At 36.3% G+C, this 22191-nt stretch overlaps 1 protein-coding gene across 3 annotated transcripts in view; it reads left to right on the forward strand.

Moving 5' to 3' along the window:
• The first annotated feature begins 1802 nt into the window (after positions 1 to 1802).
• Positions 1803 to 22191, forward strand: part of ZEB1 (zinc finger E-box binding homeobox 1) — a 213161-nt gene continuing 192772 nt past the window's right edge. For all 3 annotated transcript variants that reach the window (XM_023740605.1, XM_004386257.3, XM_023740606.1), the window contains exons 1-2: positions 1803 to 7334; positions 12477 to 12813. The gene's annotated coding sequence lies outside the window, so the exon portion shown is untranslated. The remainder of the gene's footprint in view (positions 7335 to 12476; positions 12814 to 22191) is intronic.

Raw genomic sequence — 22191 nt, forward strand, 5'->3', positions numbered from 1 at the left:
AATGATTGGCCCATATTTATTTTGCCTATTTACTATACTTTTTAATTTCCTCCTTTTTTTATTCATAGTGGGAACACTGAAAATATATTTTTGACATTAAAAGATGTAAATGTTTAAATGTGATAAGGAAAATTGTTAATTGATAATACTATGTAATTATTTTTCCGTAATTGTAATTTCTGTGGACTTAAACCGTAGATGGGTTGCCAGACAACTACAAAATAAGGTGTTAACTAGCTGTCACTCAGATGTTTGTGATATTTCAGTTTTATCTTTTACTTCCCCTTCAAGTTCCTTTCCTACTGATGGCCCTTCCTTGTCCCTCCTTGTTACTTAAGAGTCAGGTAGTATATAAATTTTAAATTTACCAAGTGTAAACTAAAGCATGTAAGTTTGTTTTGAGGTTTTAAAGGCAGTGTAAAAATCTCTTTAGTTTAATTATTGTATGATTGTATTCAAGGAATGTTTATTTTCAAACTGCCAATTGATATAACTTTTATATGTAAATAATTACATAAGATTTAATGTATTTAGTTAGGCCTTTTTGGTTTGTGTACATATAATTGTGTTAATACAAACTGTAAACTTTTGGAAGCCTTTCATTTATGTCAAATGTTAGAAGTATTTATTTCCCTAATTATTTTTAATGGTGTTTCTATAAATGCACCAACACCAATACTATAATGCAATAGTCATACTCCTTGTCTTGAATTAAGTAGGAATTACCTGAACTAATCTCGTAAGCCTGTGTGAATTTCTCATTTTAAGGAGTCATGGGTCTTCAAATATATGTGTATATTTATATGGATAACTAGTTTTACATTTCCTGATAGGTATTTCTGGAATTTGGTGTTCTCCTAACTCCTGAGAGCCTGGTAGTGAATGAGTAAGTGTGATTCACTTACTGTTCTGTGAACTGAGCTGTAGCATGGAGCAAAACTTAAAAGTATCATTTAAATTGAAAATATCAATCATTTAAGATGATCCTGATATGAAAGCGTGTGAAATATTTGGTGAATACTTTTTTCCTTCCTTTCTCTAGTCCCCAGTATTTTTTTAAATCCCATGCATTGCTATGTTCACAATTTTAGTAACTTTGTAGCATGTGGTAAAAACCTTCTGTGGAATTTGGAATGATATTTTTAAAATCACAGCACAGTTCTCATAGTTGTGTTTTTATGGTTATTATTTTTGCTTTCTGCTTTCCTCTGGATAAATCACTTCTAAGCAGGTGGTTAGAGGCCGATGTAAACACAGACACAGTGTCATGTGGAATTAGATCGTCAGCTACTCTGAAGTGCTGTTGTTAGGTCCTGTAGAGTTGGTTCCAACTCACAGTGACCCTGCGTGTAACGGAAGGAAACACTGCCTGGTCCTGCGCCATCCTCACAACTCTTACGTTTGTGCCCATTGTTGCAGCCACTGTATCAGTCTGTCTTGTTGAGGGTCTTCCTCTTTTTCACTGACCTGCTGCCTTACCAAGCACAATGTCCTCCAGGTACTGGTCCCTCCTGATAACATGTCCAAAGTATGTGAGATGCAGTCTCACCATCCTCACCTCTAAGGAGCACTCTGGCTGTACTTCTTCCAAGACAAATTTGTTCATTCTTCTGGCAGTCCATGGTATATTCAGTATTTTTCACCAACACCATACTTTAAAGTCATCAGTTCTTCTTCATTCTTCCTTATTCATTGTCCAGCTTTTACATGCATATGAGGCAATTGAAGATCCCATGGCTTGGGTCAGGCCCATCGTAGTCCTCAAAGTGACGTCTTTGCTTTTTAACACTTTAAAGAGGTGGGGCTTTTGCAGCACATTTGCCCAGTGCAATACATGGTTTGATTTCTTGACTGCTGCTTCCACGGGTATTGATTGTGGATCCAGGTAAAATGAGGTTCTTGACAACGTCAGTCTTTTCTCCGCTGATCATGATGTTTGCTTGTGGGTCCTGCGTTGAGTTGCAGTGGAGGAGGAGGAGAGTCAGGAGGTGTTGGAAGCAGATCCACATTAGTGTGCAGAAGTGCACTGAGAGGTTAGAGGACTTGACACTGTAGAAATAGAGCTTGTGGTTGAAAAAGATTTCTAGCCTTTGCAGCATGATCTCTAATTTGGGGGGAAATATATGTTGTTTATTTGTAATAGAGACAGAAGCTAAGATAAAAGTGCGCTGTTGAAAGAAGATTCAAAAAATTCAAACTAGGAAAATGCCCTGATTAGAAAATGTGATAAAATATTTTAAAAAATACTTTTTAAAAGGCTAGATGTTATATATATCACGAGCTAAGTAATCATTGGACAAGGCATACAATGAAAGTATAAAATAAAGCTTAACTGATACACGCATAGTGGAAAAGGTTTTCTAACAACCCCAGTTAAAATGTAATTATGATATATAGATGTTAGTATGTTGTTGTTATTAGGTGCCATCGAGTTGATTCTGACTCATAGTGACCCTGTGCACCGCTGAACGAAGCACCGTCCGGTCCTGCGCCATTCTCACAGTAGTTGCTATGCTTGAGCCTATTATTGCAGCCACTGTGTCAGTCCATCTCGTTGAGGGTCTTCCCTTTTCTCACTGTTGGTATAGGAAATAATATTTCCTTTGGATGAGATAGTGTTTTGAGTATTGTATTCCTACAGGAAGCATTTTTAGGACGTCAGTTTTACTAAATAAGATAAAAAATTGCAGTGTGGCATGAGTGTGTCTGGATTTTAACTTCGATGGACGTGGGTTACGCTGTTTCTTAACACGAAATGAGGTTGCTTGACAATATGGCAATATCATGTACTACTTAAGTAGCAGAATGCTTTCAAATAGTAAAATTTGCCTGAAGATTTTATCTTAATATTTAGAACTCACTTCATTGATTTTGTTAAAACATCCTTTGGAATATATCATTTAGGTTGTAGGTAAATTATAAGATTCCAAAAGGAAGAGCAAAAAAGCTTAGTTCAAGTGTTTATTTCTGTCTGTGAAACTTTATTAGATGATTTTTCTTTTTAATTCTCTAGGAAGTTATTTCTTCAAACAACTGCTTGTTGTTTAATACACATTCCCTGTATACAGAGAGATTGCATTTATCAGTCCAAATACACATTCCTTCACATGATTAACAATATTGATTGAGACCTGATAGATGGACTTTGAGGTATAAACTACAGCTGCTGGCACAAGACATAGTATAGCAATCTGGGAAAAACTCCCGTCATCTTTTTTGTAGTAACAACTACATCTGTGTTGGGATTATTAGTAACTGATGTTTTGTGACTCTCAACTGCCCTCCCCACCTGCTCATACTTACAATTAAGTCTGAATGGAAGATAAGTCTGCAAATGATGATAGTTTCTCATGTTTATTGTTGTAGTCTAAGAATATTGAAAATCCTCTGTGTTCTGTTTTAAAATATTCTAATTTCAATTATTTAGATATTCTAAATATTGTTTTAATTTTTCGAAATAAAATGTGACACCATTATTATTCACGATCACCAACCTACAGTGTATTCTGATTTCCTTTATTCTTAAGACCTTTATATTCATTTAATTCAAAATTCTAACAGAATGCTTGGTTTTTGGTTCAGCAGACACTTCTCAGAATGTGACTAATTTGTTGATTATCACAAATTTTTGTATATGGAAGAAACTTTTAAGATCTTCTTGTCCAACATCATTTTTTAAAATGATACAACTAGACTGAAATTTAGGGCCTTCAAGTAGAATTTCAGAAGAAACTTGAACATGTTTTTTGCAGAGAGGTAATAATACCAGACAGATATAATGACATGTGGAATAGTACATAGTAAAATCCATTGAGGGGATAGATTTTTGTTATTATCTTTGCTTTTCATAGTCAATATTGTTAAACCAAATCTACTTAGGGACATAATTTCAGGTGTAGGCTTTATTGATACATTGATATTTCTCACTGATCACAAAATATGAAATGGAAACATTCCTAAAATACCATTTTATAACTGTACTATTTTATGAATATCAATATATACTTAATATGTACCTATAAATATCAGTAACAATAGGTTGGGTAGTGGTTGTAGCGTCCCTGCCGGTATCTGGGTTAAAGTTAACCTTGCTTTGCCTTGGACACTTAAAAAGGCGATGAAAATCACTGTCTCTTTAAGGTTTTCTCCTTTCTACCCTAAAACTAAGTTGCTGTTCATTCCTATTGCTACATCACTTTTCTAAACCTCTGTCCATGCTCTTGCTTTTTGCTTTTCCCTAGGGGTGGGGGCCGAGTAGTTTGAGGAGAGAGAAAATAATTTCACGTGAATAAATGTTAATAACATAAAATGAAATAATTTTGCAGCTGGAGGGATTTGAGAGAATCATCCAAAATCGTATTTACAGATTAAGGAACAGATTCAAAAAGGTAAAATGACTTTCCCAAGTTCATGTTACTAGTTTGCTTGGGCTGTTGTCAGTTGCCATGAAGCTGTATGACAAGGAAAACACTGCCTGGTCCTGTGCCACAGCGTTTCAGGCTCCTAGCTCAGTGTCCTTTTATGGACCATTTTGAGCATATTTATCTATGATGGTAACAAGGAATAACTCGATGTTGTGAATTAACTTTTCAAATTTCTTATAGTTAAAACCAAAATGTATTATGTAGAATATTCAGTCATCTCAGAAAAGGGACTTTCTACTCCATATGCATAAGTTTGTCAAATTTAGTAGTTGATATGACTATCACTTAAGACCTTTCAGATATAGAGTTAGGTTAGTATTACTTAGTTAAAAACCAGAAACCAAACCAGTTGCCGTCAAATCGATTCTGACTCATAGTGACCCTGTAGGACAGAGTAGAACTGCCCCATAGGGTTTCCAGGTTGCAGCTGGTGGATTTGAACTGCCGACGTTTTGGTTAGCAGCCAAGCTCTTAACCACTGTGCCACCAGGGCTTCATTGCTTGGAGGCATACTGTCATTATCAGTCTATACGTGGCCCGTCTCTTTTTGGATTATTATTTTTTCCTTCATTCCCAGTCTCAACTCTCATGCACTTTATACCTTCCAACCCTCACTTGTACCCAGTCTGATGTGTTTTACATATGTTCTTGGTTATGCATGTGTCCTTGTAAACCTGTGTAGTTCACTGTGTGTTTTGTATTTACATAACTGCTGTTTTGCTATGTATTTTACTTCATCTAGCGTTGTTTGAGATCTGTTCATGTCACTGTATGTATATCTGGTTCCTTGCTTCTGTGGACTGTATTTCATGGTTTGTATCTAATACAGATGACTTTATTCCATTCCCGTAATGCTGGATACTCAGGTTACCGCCAATTATTGGATACAAATAATTCTGTAATGAACACCCTCCTACATGTGGTGCAGTTGGTGCTTGGCTGCTAACCAAAAGGGTGACTGTTCGGGTTCACCGGGTGGTGCCTCAGAGGCACCTGGGAAGAAAGACCTCGTGAGCTACTTGAGAAAAACCAGCCATTGAAAACCCTGTGGAGCAGAGTTCTACTCTGCCACACGTGGGGTCAGCATAAATCAAAACCAGCTTGATGGCAACTGGTGACTAGTACACGTCCTTAATAGTGGTGGAAGAATTTTTTGGGGACGTAGATGCAGGAGTGGTATTGCTGAGTTATGGGCTAGTCACGTATTTAATATCACTAACTACCACAAGATTATTTCTAAAATGGCTACACCAATTTTTGCCCTCACCAACAATGTGTACCAATTCCTGTTTTCTCACATTCTGCCAGTCTTCGGTATTGTACAACATCCAGCATTTTGCTCATTTGACAGTTTTTAAATAGAATATCATGATTGCCTTAATTTATGTTTCTCTGGTTACCAGTGAAGTTGATCATGTCTTCCTTTCCTTCATGGACATTTGGATTTCCCATTCCTTATCTGACCTACTCATACTCTTTGCCTATTTTTTGACTGAGTTTCCATTTTTTTCTTGTTGATTTTCTAGAATTCTTTGTGTATTTGAAATAGTAATCCTTTGGAGGTTTTAGACATCACAGATGTTTTCCCCAATGTGTTAATTTTCTGTTAATTTGGACTGTGGTGCAGGAATCCTTAATGTATTCAGATGTATCAAATTTTTGAGTTTGTAGATGGTAAGAAATCCTTCCTAATCCATAGGTTGCAGAAATATTTTTTCCTGTTTTTATAGTTTTACCTTTCATATTCAGGTCTTTCGTGTATCTAGAAGGAGCCCTTCTGGCACAAACAGTTAAACTGGTAGCTGCTAACTGAAAAGTTGGTGGTTCAAACCCACCTGGCAGTTTGCACCCGCCCAGCAACTCTGCGGGAGAAAGACCAGGCGATCTGCTTCCGTAGAGACTACAGCCGAGAAAACCCTGTGGGTCAGTTCTACTCTGTCACATGGAGTTGCTGTGAGTCGAAAAGCAACTGAGTGCACCTGACAGCAACAACAATGTATCTGGAGTTCACCCTTTTGAGTACAGCATTTCTTTCTTAAGAAGAGAAAACAATAGTTAAAGAGACTAGTTGATCTGGTAATTTACTAGCTGTGTCACCTTGGCCAAATCTAATCCTCTCGTCCAATATTAACTCTAATGTAACTGTCATCTAACAGGATGTTGTTTTAAAATTCATTGTTTCTGTAGCTTTGACCTTAAACTTTGCTTAGTTGTTCTGGCCTTCAACAAGGCTGTTTGTGTTAGGACTTTTAGTTTGAGGAAGGTTGTCTTGGACTCTCTTTAAGGAGCATTATGTTGAAAGAGTCTTCACCATAACACTTTTATGTATACTATTGACATGGACTTCAAGGATAATGCACTGGTGTTATTTTATTGCATAACTCAAAGAGCCCAAGACGAAGGAAACTCAGCTTCATGTTTTATATTTGAATGGCCTAAGCAGTGTGGAATCTGCAGCTTTTCATACATCATTTGGCCTGGAAAACTCCTTAAGAAGATGGTTGTCTTACTGTGTTCCTATGGTTAGATCAGGGCAGTGGTAAGACAAAAGTTAAAATGTTCTCTGTTGTGTTGTTGTTTAATAAACTTTGAGGTTTAATTTACGTGCAGTAAAAAGTACCATTATGCATGTACATTTTGATAAGTTTTGATACATTTATACATCTGTGAAACTACCACCACAGCTAAGATATAGAGCATTTCCTTTACCCTGAAAAGTTCCCTTATACCTCATTTCAGTCATTCCTCCCTCCCCAGGGCCCAAGCAACTAAGGACCTGCTTTTGGTTACTAGAGATGAGATTTATCTTTCCTAGTTTCATATAAATGGAAACAGACGGTGTATACACTTTGGTGTCTGCCTGTTGCTCAGCATAGTGTGACGAGGTTCATCCACAGATCATGGATTCAGGTATCAGTAATTCATTCCTTTTTATTGCTGAATAGTATTCCATGTGCATGAGTATGCCACAATTGATTATTTGTTCACCAATTGATATTTGCTTGTTTCCAGTTCTTGACTATAATGAATAAAGCTGCTATGAACATTTACAGAAATTTTTTGTGTGGATATATGTTTGCGTTTCTCTAGAAGTAGAATTGCTGAGTCATTTTCTTTAAGTGTGTGTTTACCTTTGTAGGAAACCCTGGGAGCTTAGTGGTTAAGAGCTACGACTGCTAACCAAAAGGTGTTGGCAGTTCGAGTCCTGCAGGCACTCCATGGAAACCCTGTGGGACAGTTCTGCTCTGTCCGATCGGGTCACTATGAATCAAAATCAACTCAACGGCAACGGTTTTTATTTTTTTGTTTTTTTACCTTTGTAAGAAACTACCAAACTCTTTTCCAAAGTGCTTGTAATATTTTATATTTCCACCAGTAGTTGTATGAGAATTCTCGTTGCTCCACATCCTTGCAAACATTTGGTGTTGTCCATCTTTTTTTTTAGGTGTTAAGGTAGGTGTATGATAGTATCATTTTGGTCTTAATTTGAATTTCCCTGATGACTAATGATGTTAAACATCTGTTGATGGCCATTTGTATATCTTCTTTTGTGAGATGTCTGTTGAAATCATTTGTCCATTTTTAATTGGTTTGCTTGTCTTTTTATTACGGAGTCGTAGGAGTTCTTTATATAGTCAGTCTGATGGATCCAAGTTCTTTGTTGGGTATAATTTAAGTATTTTTTCCAACCTGTGTCTTGCCTTTTAATTTTATTAATGGTATCTTTGAAGTGAAGAAGTTTTAAATTTTGATGAATTTTAATTTATCATTTTATTCTTTTAAGCTGTGTGCTTTTTATCCCTGTTACAGCTTTAACATTTAGGCCTGTGATCCATTTCAGATTAATTTTTGTTCATACCTTGTTTTGATCTTCATGTACAAACCTGCCTGAGGTAGCCTTGAGTACTTTGCAAGAGGCAAAAACTTGGTCTTAATTCAGCAAAATTCAGTACGAGAATTTATATTTGAATTTCTAGAGAATGTGTGAATGTCTTTTAGGGCTTAACTGAAAAAAAACAAAGTTTAGGATTGTAGAGGAACACCAATCTTGGTTCTATACATTTTTAAATGGAGAGCAGTTGCCTTGTGCCTGGTCAGTGTCCAAGATGTTTCACGTTGTTGACACATTTTTAATTCTCTGAGACAAGTTTCTGAGAAAGATGCCTAAGGACAGTGACTGTAGTGAAGCAGAATGTGAATGTTAGTCTCGTGGCCTCTTTATTCCACCTGGTTTTAATGAATTTAGCACAGTACCGGTTCTTTTTCATGTTCCATAATTTTTCTCTTTACGTGGGGAAATTGTTCAAATCTTCTGTTTATCTTGAGTTCATTGAGGGCCATAATGTTATCCTTTGATACAGTAGTTTCTTCAGTCGTCTCCAAGTTCCTTGGCTCACTGCGATAAGGATTCCACCCCTACTGCTCCCCTGAAGCTGCATTGGCAAAGGTCCCCAGTGACCTCCAAACCCCATGAACATCTCCCACTTCTTATCTTATTTGACCTCATGGTATTTGATATTGTTGAACCCCTGAAGTATGTTGCTTATTATTTTACTCTTAGTATTATTCTTTTCTATATTACTACGTACTCTTTTCTTACTTTCTCATCTCTCTTCCCATTCTTATCTCTTAGAGCCTCTTTATCTTTGATAGTACCCAGGACTTTGTCCTTCTTCTGCTTCTCTTTTCACTCAATACCCCCTAACTATAAGTTTGACCCAACTTTCTTCTTATTAGCTGCCACCTATATGCTGATGTTTTCAAAATCTTTATCTCTTGCCCTGAACTGAACTGAGCGCCAATACATATATATAGTTGTCTGTGCAACTTCTCTGCTTATAAATCCCTCAGGACTCATAAACTTCCTATGTCCAAAGTTGAGTTCCTTTCATCTCCCACCTAGTCTTTTCTTCCTTCTGCCTGCCCTATTTTGATGGTGCTACTGCCTACATATGGAGCTCACAAGTTAAAACTGAGGGTTACCCATCTATTCTGTTGCTTGACAGTCACTAGATCTGTCAGTTCTACATCCTATCTTGCTAGCAAATCAGTCCTTTCCTCTTCATTTCTATTTCTGTGGTCTTCAGATTCTCCTTTCTCACTTGAACTCTTTTACTAGGCTGCTAATTTGTTTTCCTTCCTTGTAGTCTCTCCCTACTCTTCTGTCATCCAGGCTACTGCCAAAATGATCTTTAAAAAAAATCTGTAGTGAAAAAGGTCTGCCTTGACCATTATGCTGTTTTAAGAACTATCTACATGGGATCAAATTAACAACAGCAACTCAAAAGATTAAATAGGAACCTTAGGGGGCAGTGAGTTTATGTTATTCAGGGAAGAACAAGTCAGAAAAGCATGGTGAGAATGGTTGCACAGTTTGAAGAATGTAATTAATGTCACTAAGTTGTACGCGTAGAAACTGTTGAATTAGTGTATGTTTTGCTGTGTATATTCTTGACAACAACAACAAAATAAAAATTTAGGAAAAAGAAAGTCTGATTCAATAATTCTCCTAATTAAATCCCTTCCCTGGCTCTTTGTTAGCTGATTGGATAAAAACCAAGATCCTCAGCTTGGCATACAAGGCCCTAATTTATGATCCTGCCCTACTGCTTCTTCCACTGTCTTCTGACTACCTCCCTCCTCCTGCCTTCTTCTTGGAGATTCTTGTATCTACAGCTGTTTTTTTGCCTCCATGCCTTTGAATATACCTTCCTTCCCTCTACCTGAAATAAACTTACTTTTTCACCACCCCATGCTTTCTGGTATATTTTGAAAGGTAAACAGGAATTAATCTCACATACTACTTCTTCCAAAATGCCTTCTCTGACCCCTTTCCCATTTGTCAGAGTGTGAAAGTGATGGCATGGTGGTGCCAGACCTCGTCTAACTTCAGAGTGAGAGAGGAGGATCAAGATCAACCTCAGCCCATGGCTGATTCCCATGAGGTGGAGGTCAGACATACGTCCACTCTCCAACTTTTTTACCAATTCTGACACCAAGCATCCCTCCCGCGGCACACTGTACTTCTCTGCTGGGTTTGATAATTCATTGAAATGGCCACACAGAACTCACAGAACATAGTCATGATTATGGAGCTTATTAGGGAAGTAACAGGTTACAATTCAGGATCAGAATCAACTTGGAAGTACCAGGAACAACTCAGGATACAGTTCTTTGATCAGGATAGCTTCTTCTTGGCTTTGCTGCAGGTGGGCCTCTCACTTGGCCTTTGGCCCTGCTTGGGCAAGTGCTACAAAGCTCTTTAGCTCCACTGTTAAGTGCCCAGAGGCACCCCACTCAACTAGGAAGCCTCCTACCTGAAGCATTCAGCTCTCTCGCTCTGTAGGTCAGCAGGCCTAGCCTGCTAGTCCCATGGTGCTGCTGTCTTGTGCCATCTTCAGTGTTACAACTGTCTCTTCTTGTGGGTCTAGGAGGTTCTCAGTGCAGGGACCCTGGGTCCAAAGGATGCACTCTACTCCCAGCTCTTCTTCTTGATGGTGGTGAGTTCCCCTCTGCCCCAGCCTCTGGGATTGGCTTCCTTTAAGCCTAGCAGGATGGCAAAACTGACCAATCCCCTACAAAGGTTCCATGCACCTTATTTGAATAGTCCTACCTCATGCAAGGGTTCCATGCACCTTATGTGCATTAGCAAAACTGTTCAATCCCCTTGGTGTGCCATAAGCACCTTATTTGCATAGTCCCACCCAGTTATTTTGTGAAGTTTACGAGACCATGGCTAGAGGGGCCATATTAAAGCAATTCAATGCACTATGCAGAGAAAAATATTTTATCTTTCTACCAGTGAATCGTTCTTTTATACTTCTGTTATTGTGCTCCTGTATTATGGTTTGTTTATATGTCTGTCTGTCTTACTTGACCTTGGTTCCCTTTAGGATGAAGATGGTCTTACTCATCTTGGCATGCTTAGTAGGTAGTAGTAGCTTTTGTAGCTATAATTGTATTATCGACTGCATTTATATTGCTCAGTATATGCCAGGCGGAGCCCTGGTGGCTCAGTGGTTTAAGAACTCGGCTGCTAACCAAAAAGTCAGCAGTTCGAAACCACCGGCTGCTCCTTGGAAACTCTGTTGGGCAGTTCTGCTCTGTTCTGTAGGGTTGCTATGAGTCGGAATTGACTCGATGGCAGCAGGTTTGGTTTTGGGTTTTTTATATGCCAAGTGTTGTTCTAAAGTAATTTACATTTATTAACTCATTTGATTCTCACCGTAACCCTGTTAAGTAAATATTGTTTTTAGGCCCTTTTTACAGATGATGAAACAGGCAGAGAGAGATTAAGTGATTTACCCAAGATCCCATAGCTAGTAAGTGGTCGAGTAGGGATTTGAATCCAGTTAGTCCGGCTTTAGGATCTGTGTTGCTAGTCACTGCCGTTTATTTTCAGCATAGTATATCGTACCTGGTACATGGTGGGCATTCAGTGCTTACTGAATGAATGATTAATCCTGAGGGAAGAATTTTCCTTCCCTGTCCCCTCCACCCCAAAGATGACTTGACTTAGTAAGATGTGCTTAGGCTTTGTTTTCCTGTTTGATGCATGATTAAAGCATATACATCTGAATTGTTTTATTTTTATTTGTAAATTGAATTTTTTTAGTTCATTCTGCTTAGATTGGTGATTTTTCATTTAAATTATGTTACTTCTTATAACTCCCCCCAAAAAAAACAGAAAGGTAAATTTATATACCAAATCAAGCTGTTTTTTTCTTTTAGTATTACCTTGGCATAAATGCTTGATCTTGTTAACTTTTAGTTATATACTTTACCCCCCATTTTGTTACTGCTAGAGAATAAAAAAATTAGTTACTTTGAGCTTTGCTGAATTGATTACAGATACATGATTATTTACTCATATTTGTCTTTTTCGTGTTCTGAAAAAAGTAGATGTCACTGTACTAACTCCCACATAATTCTTATTTTCAAGATAGTTTTTTCTATATGACTTGTTTTTTTGTCACTGTATTATCAAATTATTCCAATTTTTTGAACATCCTTTATAACTAATTTGTATCTTTTTTTTTTTTTTTTTTACAGTTATCACTTTTTATATTCCTTTCAGTTCTGTGTGTGGTCTGAATATTTTAGGTATTTTTGCATAATGCCTTCTGATCTGATATCCTTCGGTGCATTTGTGGAAAGAGCATTGAAATGGAAGCTAGAGTCTAAGATTCTTATATTGGCTCTGCCATTAATTGCCCTTTGACATTGGGAAGATAATCCAGTTTATCTGGGCCTAAATTTGCTCATCTGTAGAATGAATATGATGGATTACTATGTGCTAGGAAATGAGACTCTGGAATACTTTGGCCCAAGGAGCTTACAGTATAGTGTGGAAGAAAAACAGGAAAACAAGCCTTTAAAATACAGTGTGGTAAGTGATATTATATTCTATCACATACATGTAGAGGGGATGGTGCTTAAGCCAAGTGTTAAAGGACGTGTGTGGGTTATCCAAGTAAAGATGTGGAAAGGTGCATCCTCTGATGCCAGATTATGTGGTGGATAACAAAGCCCACTCTACACACCAGCTGATTCCTATAGGAATCTCGCTTTCCCTTCCTGCTCAGCTCAGACCTCAGCTACTCCACGTAGCCCTTTCTTTCTCATTTCCATTCACCCAGGGAAGGTCATCTCAGTTTCTTAGGTCATTGGAACGACTCACAAACTCCAGGGATAGGACCATCTTTAACAGAAAAAAGGATACAAACACACAGGGTGAGGTCCTGGAGGGGTCTTGGCACAGAGCTTCCATGTCTCCAGGAGACAAGCTTACCTTCCCTGGAGCAGATGGTAGGTCTCCCCACCCAGAAAGCTCCATTGAGCCTCAGTCTTTCAGTTGGCCTCACCACATGGCCATGATAGATTACATCATGCCTCCTGAGGGTTAGTCAGCATCGACCCCCAGGTAGTCCTTCTTGGGCTGGTCAGCCTTCACTCATTGGCCTCAGGTGTGATCTAGCTCTGAGGAACCAGGACCAAAAGGACAAAGTATTTACTGCAAAGGGGTTCCACACCTTGCATATGTGCAAAGGCGACACATGTATACACGTATTGTGGCACCTGCAAGTCAGTTAGGCTGAAATGTGTGGGGTGAGTGGAGGAATAGGTAGAGATGAGGCTAGAGAATGAGATAGGAAGAAAATGAAGACCAGTATGCCTTTCTGAGTTTGGATGTTATCCCGGGAGTGAAAGGGAATGACATGATTATATAATTCATCGTTTATGTTTCTTGAATTATTAAATGCTAAAATGATTAAAAATTCAAGAATATATATATACTTGCTTTATTAAAAGTGGGGAAAGCTGTAATAGTAAAGGCTGATTTGTCCTGCTTTCCTGAAATTTGAGTTTTTGCTTATCCATACTACAATGCTGATAGAGTCACATAGTAATCGCTGTAAAATGGTGCTGCCATCATCCTTACTGTCATCACCGCCACTTCTACACCATCAGCATCAATATCAATAAAAGGCTGAGTTCATTAGAAGCAGAAATTGGCCTTAGGTTAGAGTTGTTTGCTGAAATCTATGCACCAAATTGGCTATGCATTTCTGTGCTGTGCACTTTTGTGAGGAATTACAGGTTTTTATTTTTTCCTTTTTTCAAAATATATCACAACCCAAACAAATGTGTTGTGGACTTAAAATCCTATGGAATAGGATGATTTTACTGCCATTAATTATAGTTCTTTGAAGATGTAAAAGCTTCTGCGTTTATGGTTATTAGAAATTTTCTGAATTATTTCTGGCATTTATTAATGGTTCTGTGTAGATTTCCATTTTGTGAGCTTGTTACATGTGCTTTGGTATTAGTTTTCTACCGTCGATATTTAGTAAAGTACAATGAGATGATCCTGGCCATACTTTCAGCTGGCATGATCCAGTGCTGGATTGCCTGTGATAAACGAAGTTAATAAGTGAGCTGCTGTTTTATCGTCTGTGTTAAAATAACGAGGCATCTACAAAACTTTTAAATTCCAAATAAAGTAAACTTCATTTGCATGAATGTTACTCCTTCAAAATAGCTTTAATTCAGGCCTGGTATGTTTTTCTTATTAAAAAATCACCCTTGCTTTGGAAGTTACACTATATACTACAAAATAAACGGGTTAAAACCAGTGTCTTTCTTAGACCAAGTGCTGAGGAAATACATTTTATCATGTTTCAATCTCTAATAATTCTTATGTAAAAAGTAGTGCCTTATTTATAAATCAGTGTTCTAAGTATTTCACATGTGTGATCTCATTTGCATCTTAAGGGCTTTTGTGCTTCATACATTATTATATACTGTATATTTTTTAATCAAATTAACCTCATTTTATTAGTATTCATGCATACCTTGATGTACCTTATTTATGTACTTAATTTGTCTTGCATATCATGTGTTAAAATAGTACAACTTGATGGCTATAAAATACTATCTAATTTTAACTTTCACCAAGTCAGGACATCATCTTCACTCCATTTTTTCATAATAGATGGAGATGAAGTTTTACTGTACCAGTTTCAAAGCTGGTTTAGGGCAATAAGGCAGATGTTGACAGTCTGTTTTCTGGCAGTGTATGCTCAGCATGAGAGGAGGGAGGTAAGGTAAGGTGTTAGCTACTTTGAGGGTTCATGGTCACGCTGACACCTACCTTGTTCATGTTCACCTGAGTTGTAGACAGCCCCAGGGACTGCCGACTGTCTTCAGGGTATTTGGTTAAGTCAGCAGTGCAGGTAACAGTAATGATGATACTTTCACCATTACATGCTCTGAGTTTCTGATATTTTCACAAGATAAGAAAAGTGATTGCAGATGGAGGGTCTGAAATGCAAAAAGGATAAGAACACAGGAAGTGTAAATATGAGGTATAGACAAAAGCAAAAAAACCAATCCCATTGCCATTGAGTCAATGCCGACTCATAGCAACTGTGTAGGACAGAGTAGGACTGCCCCATAGGGCTTCCAGAGCTGAAATCCTTAAGGAAGCAGACTCCTGCATCTTTCTCCCACAGATACAGACAAACACGGTCTAAAACTTGAGACAAGGTTAAGATTATTGATTAGCTCTAGACTTCGGTAAATAAAATATACATGTTAATATTTCTAGGATATTAAATGTCTAGAAATGGTGTATGTATCTTCCAAATTAGTAGGGGAGGGACATGAAACGGGAAAAAATAATCTAAAAAAAGGGGGAAGCAGGACAAGGAGGAGAAGAAAGAACAGAAACATTATTGGATTGGTTAAAATAACAAAATCCAGTTATATGCTGTTTGTAAGAAATACACCTTTAAAAAGGATATAGAAAGCTTGAAAATAAAAAGGATTAAAAAAAAAACATATATTTGACAGTGCTAACCAAAAGAAAGATTGTGTGCCTGTGTTGATATCATATGAAGTTGATTTTGAGGCCAAAGCTTTCCTGGGGAGGGGGGTCACTAAGTAATGATAAATATAACTTCAAAATATATTAAGCAAAAACTAGAATCACAGAATAAATAGACAAATCCCCATCATTATGGAAACAGTGATTTAAAATAACCTGTCAATAAATATTGGAACAAGCAAAAAAGATCAAGAGTACAGAAGATTTTAATAATAGGATTAACAACTTTGATGTAATGGACATTTATGGAACACTGCATCCTAAACTACAGAATTCTTCTAAAGCACATGAGGAACACTTGGAAAAATTGATCACATTCCAGTCAAATACAGCCAGTTTTAACAAATTTTAATAATTGGCACCATACTACATTCTCTGTCTACAATGCCATTAATTTAGATACAAATAACAACATAATTTCCCGCCAGTTTAGAAATGAAGATGTACATTTGCAAATAATGCATGGGTCAAAGAAAAACTTGTAATGAAAATCAGAAAATATTTATAATTTAGAAGTAATAAAATACTATATGTAAGAACTTGTGTGATATAGGTAAGGTGACACTTTATGGAAATTTATAGACTTTGATGGTTACATTACAGAGATAAAGGCTGAAAAATTATAACCATGCATCCTTCTGAAGAATTAGAAAAAGAACCAAGAGAATGCTTCCCCAATTAAAGCAAAAAGGAAGTAATAAAAATGTTGGTATAAATAAATGAAATAGAAAACAAAAGTAAAACAGAGAGGAAGCAATGCAGCTAAATACAGGTTACTTGAGAAGACTAACAAAATTGACAAACCTTGACAAGATTGGTCAAGGAAGGAAAGAAGTCACTAACCAGTATCCTGAATGAAAAAAGGAGGAGATTACTGGAGATGTTTCAGGAATGAGTATCTTTATGCTCATATAGTTGAAAACTTAGATCAAATGGACAAATTCCTGGAAGAACATAGTTTAAACTGGCTCAAGAAGGAATAGGAAATCTAATAGTCTTAAAACAAAAAAGAAAAATCTTCTCACAGGAAAAAAAAAAAAAAAAAAGAGTTCCAGACAGGTTTACTGGTAAGTTCTATAAAACATCCAAGGAACAATAACTCCAGTTTTACAGAAAATATTCCATAGTTTGGAAAAAGAGACAACAGTCCCCAACTCATTTTATGAAGCTAGCATGACAAGGAAAGTATGAGAAATGAAAATTGCAGCACAACTTTAACTCAAACATAGGTGTAAAAATTCATAAGTTAAATCATACTGATCTAGCAATTAATAAAAAAGTAATACATCATAACCAAGTTGGTTTTATCCTGTAATTTCAAGGTTGTTGTTATATTAGAAAATAAGTTAATATAAGTTACCATATTAACTGTTTAAAGGAAAAGAATCATGTGAGCATCTCGATAGATCTGTTTGCAGTAAAACTCTTCATAAGTCAGTGAATAAAAAAGCCCTTCTTAACTTTATGAAAGCTTTTCTTTTTCAAAACTTACCAGCCTTCATCACATTTATATTTAATGGTAAAATATTGAAATCACTCATTCTCTTTGATATCAGGCAAAAGACAAGGGTGCCTTCTAATGTCACTTTTAGTCAACATTGTCCTAGATGGCTAATAAGTGCAGTAAGTAAAAACACACACACACATAAATTAGAAAGAAAGATAAGCTATCATTACTTGCAGGTAATATGATTAAATATGTAACCCAGAAAAATCTACAGGTGAATTATTAGGATTACTAAAAGCTTAAATTTGAATGCAAAACCATTATACAAATTACATTTTTAGACTCTTTGCTTCATGTAGAAATGCAATTCAAAAGTGTTATTTGTAATAGTGTAAAATAACATAAAGTACCTGGGAATAAATCTAATGAACAACTTGCAGTATCTTTATGGAGAAATTATAAAATATTGTTGAAAGAACTAAGAGAAAAACTAATTAAACATGGCACAATATACCATATTCATGGAAGAAAACTTGATTATTGTAAAGATGTTAGTTCTCCCCACTCTGATCCATAAGTTCTGTGCCATCTGATCAAAATATCAACAGGTTTTTATGGAACTTGACAAACTCCTTCTGAGAATTGCAGGAATAATTGTACAATACTCATTAAGGAAACTTGATCTGTAGTAACACTGATATTGCCAATCAGTGGAGATAGCATGGCCCTTTCAGTAATCGGGACAGTTGGTTATTCGAGTGGAAAAATTTGAGATGGGCTTCTAATTATTCAGAGAAATCAATTTCAGCTGGATTATAGATCTAACTGTGAAAGTTAAAACTATAATACTTTCTAAAGATAATAGAGTACAAATGTCTTCATGATTTTGAGTAAATAAAATATAAAAAAATCATAAAACTTAGAACAAAAGATTGGTAAATATGACCACATCAAATTAAGAACTTCTTTTCATCAATAGATGCCATAAAGAGAGTGAGGATTAGTATTCAGCATATATAAAGAGTTCCTAACTTGTCAGTGAAAATAAAGACAAACAGTCTAATGGAAAACTGGGCAAAGGACTTGAATACATATTTCATAAAAGAATAAACACATTTGACCAATAAGCACTTAACAAGATATTCAACCTCATGAATGATCAGGGAAATGCAAATTAAAACCACAACAAAAAGGCATTTCATACCTCTTAGAGTCTCAAGAATTGAGAGTCAAATGATAGAGGTGTAAATGTGGATATGGAACAGCTGAAACACCTATGCAGTGCTGGTAGTAATGTAAATTGGTATATCCAGTTTAGAAAATAATTTGGTATTAGTGAATAAAGTTAAAGATACATATTCCCTATCATCCAGTATCTCCATTCCTAAGTATATATCTTAGAGAAATCTCTGTACTGGTATACCAGGCAGTGTATGTAATTGTTCATCCAGCACTATTCTTATTAATGAAACAACAAAAACAACTCAAATGTCCATCATCATAAATAAATTGTGGCATATTCATACAGTGGAATGTTATGTAGTACTAAAAATGAATGAATTACAGCTATGCTTAACAACTTGGATCTATCTCAGGAAATACAATGTTGGAACACAAAAGCAAATCACAAAAGAATACACAGCATGATTCCATTTATATAAAACTCAAGAACATGCAAAATTAAGTAATGTATTGTTTAAGGATATGAAAGAAATGATAAAAATTTAAGAACAAATAAATAAGGTCAGTTTGGTGAGGGACACTGTGGATATCAGATAAGGGAAATGTTTTTTCTTTTTTTTTTTTAAACTGGATAGTGAATACTCAAGTATTTACTCAACATATCAAGTATTTATTGTACTATTGTTTATACCTTAAACTTACAAAATTTTTCATTTAATGTTGAATATACTCTAAATTACTGATAATTAATAATTACTGATAATCAACATTTAATTTAAAATAGTAACTGAAAAATTACTTAGTTTTGAGGTGAGTGTAGTATTTGCTATGTGTTTCCTATGTACATATAATTAATCTTTATGAGTTCTCAAATGTAACCAATTTTTTTAGATATCGTTAAGTTTTTTATACTATCTTTGAATTTTAATAGAGGGTTTGAACTTCTACCCCTGGTTTTGAGGTACTCTGCATGTATTAATTTATTTCAAGGAGTACAGGCAATTTTAATTCATTTACATTTTTCTCATCACTAAATTTACATGGTTTCCACCTTCATATATTTTCTGTTGACCAACAGGTTTGGGAAAGATAATTCTTACCTTATTATATTTTTCTAACAAATCATATGTGTTGCCTTTCGTTCTTATGATTTCATTTGTGGATATAATATTTTGTCTGCAAATTTTTCCGTTTTATCTTCTATTTTGTTTATCAAACACTTAATAGCACTTATTGTCAGGCCCTGTTCTAAGCACTCTAAAAATATTAACTCATTCCATTGTTATTACAACCCTATGGAAAAAAATATTGTTGTTGTCCTCACTTCATAGATCAGGAAATTGAGGCACAGAGAGGTCATGCAGCTAGTAAATGGGGCCAGGATTCACACCTAGGCCATTTGGCTCCATAGTCTGGGCACTTAATGAACTCGATCTCTAAGGAGGGGAGAGTATGCCTTCTTTCTTAACACTATTTAATAAATTGGATACCAGTTTTGAAGGTTGCCAAGGATATTGTCATACTAGGATGAAATGATTATATAATTCCCTCTTTTTTTCTGAGAATGTTAAAAAGTTACATTGGTAAATAACATACTGCTGGGTATTGCTTATATTTACTCTTAAATGAAATTGTGTCTATATATTCATGAGATGAGAAAAGTAGCTAGGCAAAAGTACCTGTTAGTCTTAATTGCAGATATGACCTTAATATACAAATTGCAAGGTGAACTTTCTTCTGATGATGATGAGTTAATACAGTCATAATTTAAAATAAAAAAAAAATAACAGTAGCATATACAAATTTGGAAAAGTAATATTTGATTGAGGGATGTTGACCTGTTACTTTGGGAAACATTAAAATAGAGCTAGACCATGGGAATAGAGAAAATTGGGCAATTGTGATTTGTAAAGAAGCTGGTGGTAATATTTGAAAGTGAAGCATCAGATAAATCCTTTAGAGCAATGGTGATTTACCCATTGGGGAATTATACTCCTTTGAGACTCTGATGTTAGCTTATAGAAATTTCCATATAAATTCAAGGGTTTTATAACCCCCTTAAAGTCTTATCCATGGACCAACCCCCTTAACCCTATTCTCATTTATAGCCTTTACTTCAGAGGTTCTTACTTGAGTGAAAATCTCATCATATAGCTTTATGCTCATGGTATGTGCCATCTCTAAGAATTTGAGCTTTGCTTTGTGGTGTTTTTTTGTTAGCTACTTCAGATAGCCCAACTTTCGGTGACATGTGTTTGGGCAAAACACATGACTGTGACAGATTTTTCCTTTAGAGCTGAAACTGTGCTTGTGGCCTAAATTCACTTTTAGAAATTCTTCAAAGAGATAGTATTTCTATCTAATTTACTTGAGTGGCCTGTTGTTGTTTTAAGATTAAATACATATGTAGCAATATGTAGCAATTTTGTTAAGATTAAGTACGTACGTAGTAAATATTATAAACAGTTACCCAGTTGAGTAGTTTCGGACTTATTGATGCCTTTGAATTACGGTGTTGACGAAGAATATTGAATATACTGTGGACTGCCAGAAGAATGAATAAATGAACACATGAGCTTCTGTCTTGGAAGAAGTACAGCCAGAATGCTTCTTAGAGGCAGAGGTGGCAAGACTTGTCTCACATGCTTTGGACACGTTATCAGGAGAGACCAGTCCCTGAAGAAAGACATCACGCTTGGTAAAGTAGAGGCTCAGCGAAAAAGAGGAAGACCTTCAGTGAGATGGATTGAGACAGTGACTGCAACAATGGGCTCAAGCATAACAACGATTGTGAGGATGGTGCAGGACCAGGCAGTGTTTTCGTTCTGTTGTACAGAGGGTCTCTATGAGTTGGAACCAACTTGACGGCACCTGAGAAGAACAACAGTGACCCTACAGGATAAAGTGGAAGTGCCCCATAGGGTTTCCAAGGCTGTAATCTTTACGGAAGCAGACGGCCACAGCTTTCTCCTGCAAAGTGACTGGCACGTTCAACCACCAACCTTTCGGTTAGCAGCCCAGCACTTAACCCACTGCGCCCGTCTTGTAGCTGAACAAAGACATTTCGCTTTTAGAAACTCATAGAAGTGTACAGCAATTTACAGTTGTACCATCAGATCAGATTATTTGGGCTGTTCACAAAAAATTTTGGGTAATTATAATGGCGTACCATCCACATCTGGTAATTGTTTTGCCCAGTTCTTTACTGGAGAGTAGGTCACATAATACAGTGAAACCTGTGAGAGTCAGAACTTGACAGGACTGCCTTGTTTTTCTGGGTCTCGGAAGGTTTCCACTTTTGACAGTCTTACCACTTTTCTGTCCCTCTCTGTTAGTGGGGAATATTTGAGTTTTCCTTCTCTGACAGATTTTCGCCTTACACAGGCTCCAGGTTTAGCAGGTTTTACTGTATAGTGTATCATATTTTAGACTAATCTATCTAAACACAGCACAGGAGAGCAAAGTATACTGCTGGCAGATTTGGGGGCATAGCCTTCATGAAATGTTTTTCAGAAAGTGAGAAATATCTCTTGATTACATCTTAAAAGTTAATGCAAAATTGCTGTTATTCCATAGTTAATCTCTGTCTATTAATATAAGGACTATAGAAATTTGCATGAAAAAATTTCCATTTAAAAATTGGGCTAAATACAGTCACAACAGGGGGTTCTGGACAGAGCTGGAGAAGGATGTAGAGCATAATTCTAACTCACAAAAAAAAAGACCAGATTTACTGGCCTAAAGGAGAC

Source organism: Trichechus manatus, unplaced genomic scaffold (genome assembly GCF_000243295.1).
Source record: "Trichechus manatus latirostris isolate Lorelei unplaced genomic scaffold, TriManLat1.0 scaffold00160, whole genome shotgun sequence".
Lineage (NCBI taxonomy): Eukaryota > Metazoa > Chordata > Mammalia > Sirenia > Trichechidae > Trichechus > Trichechus manatus.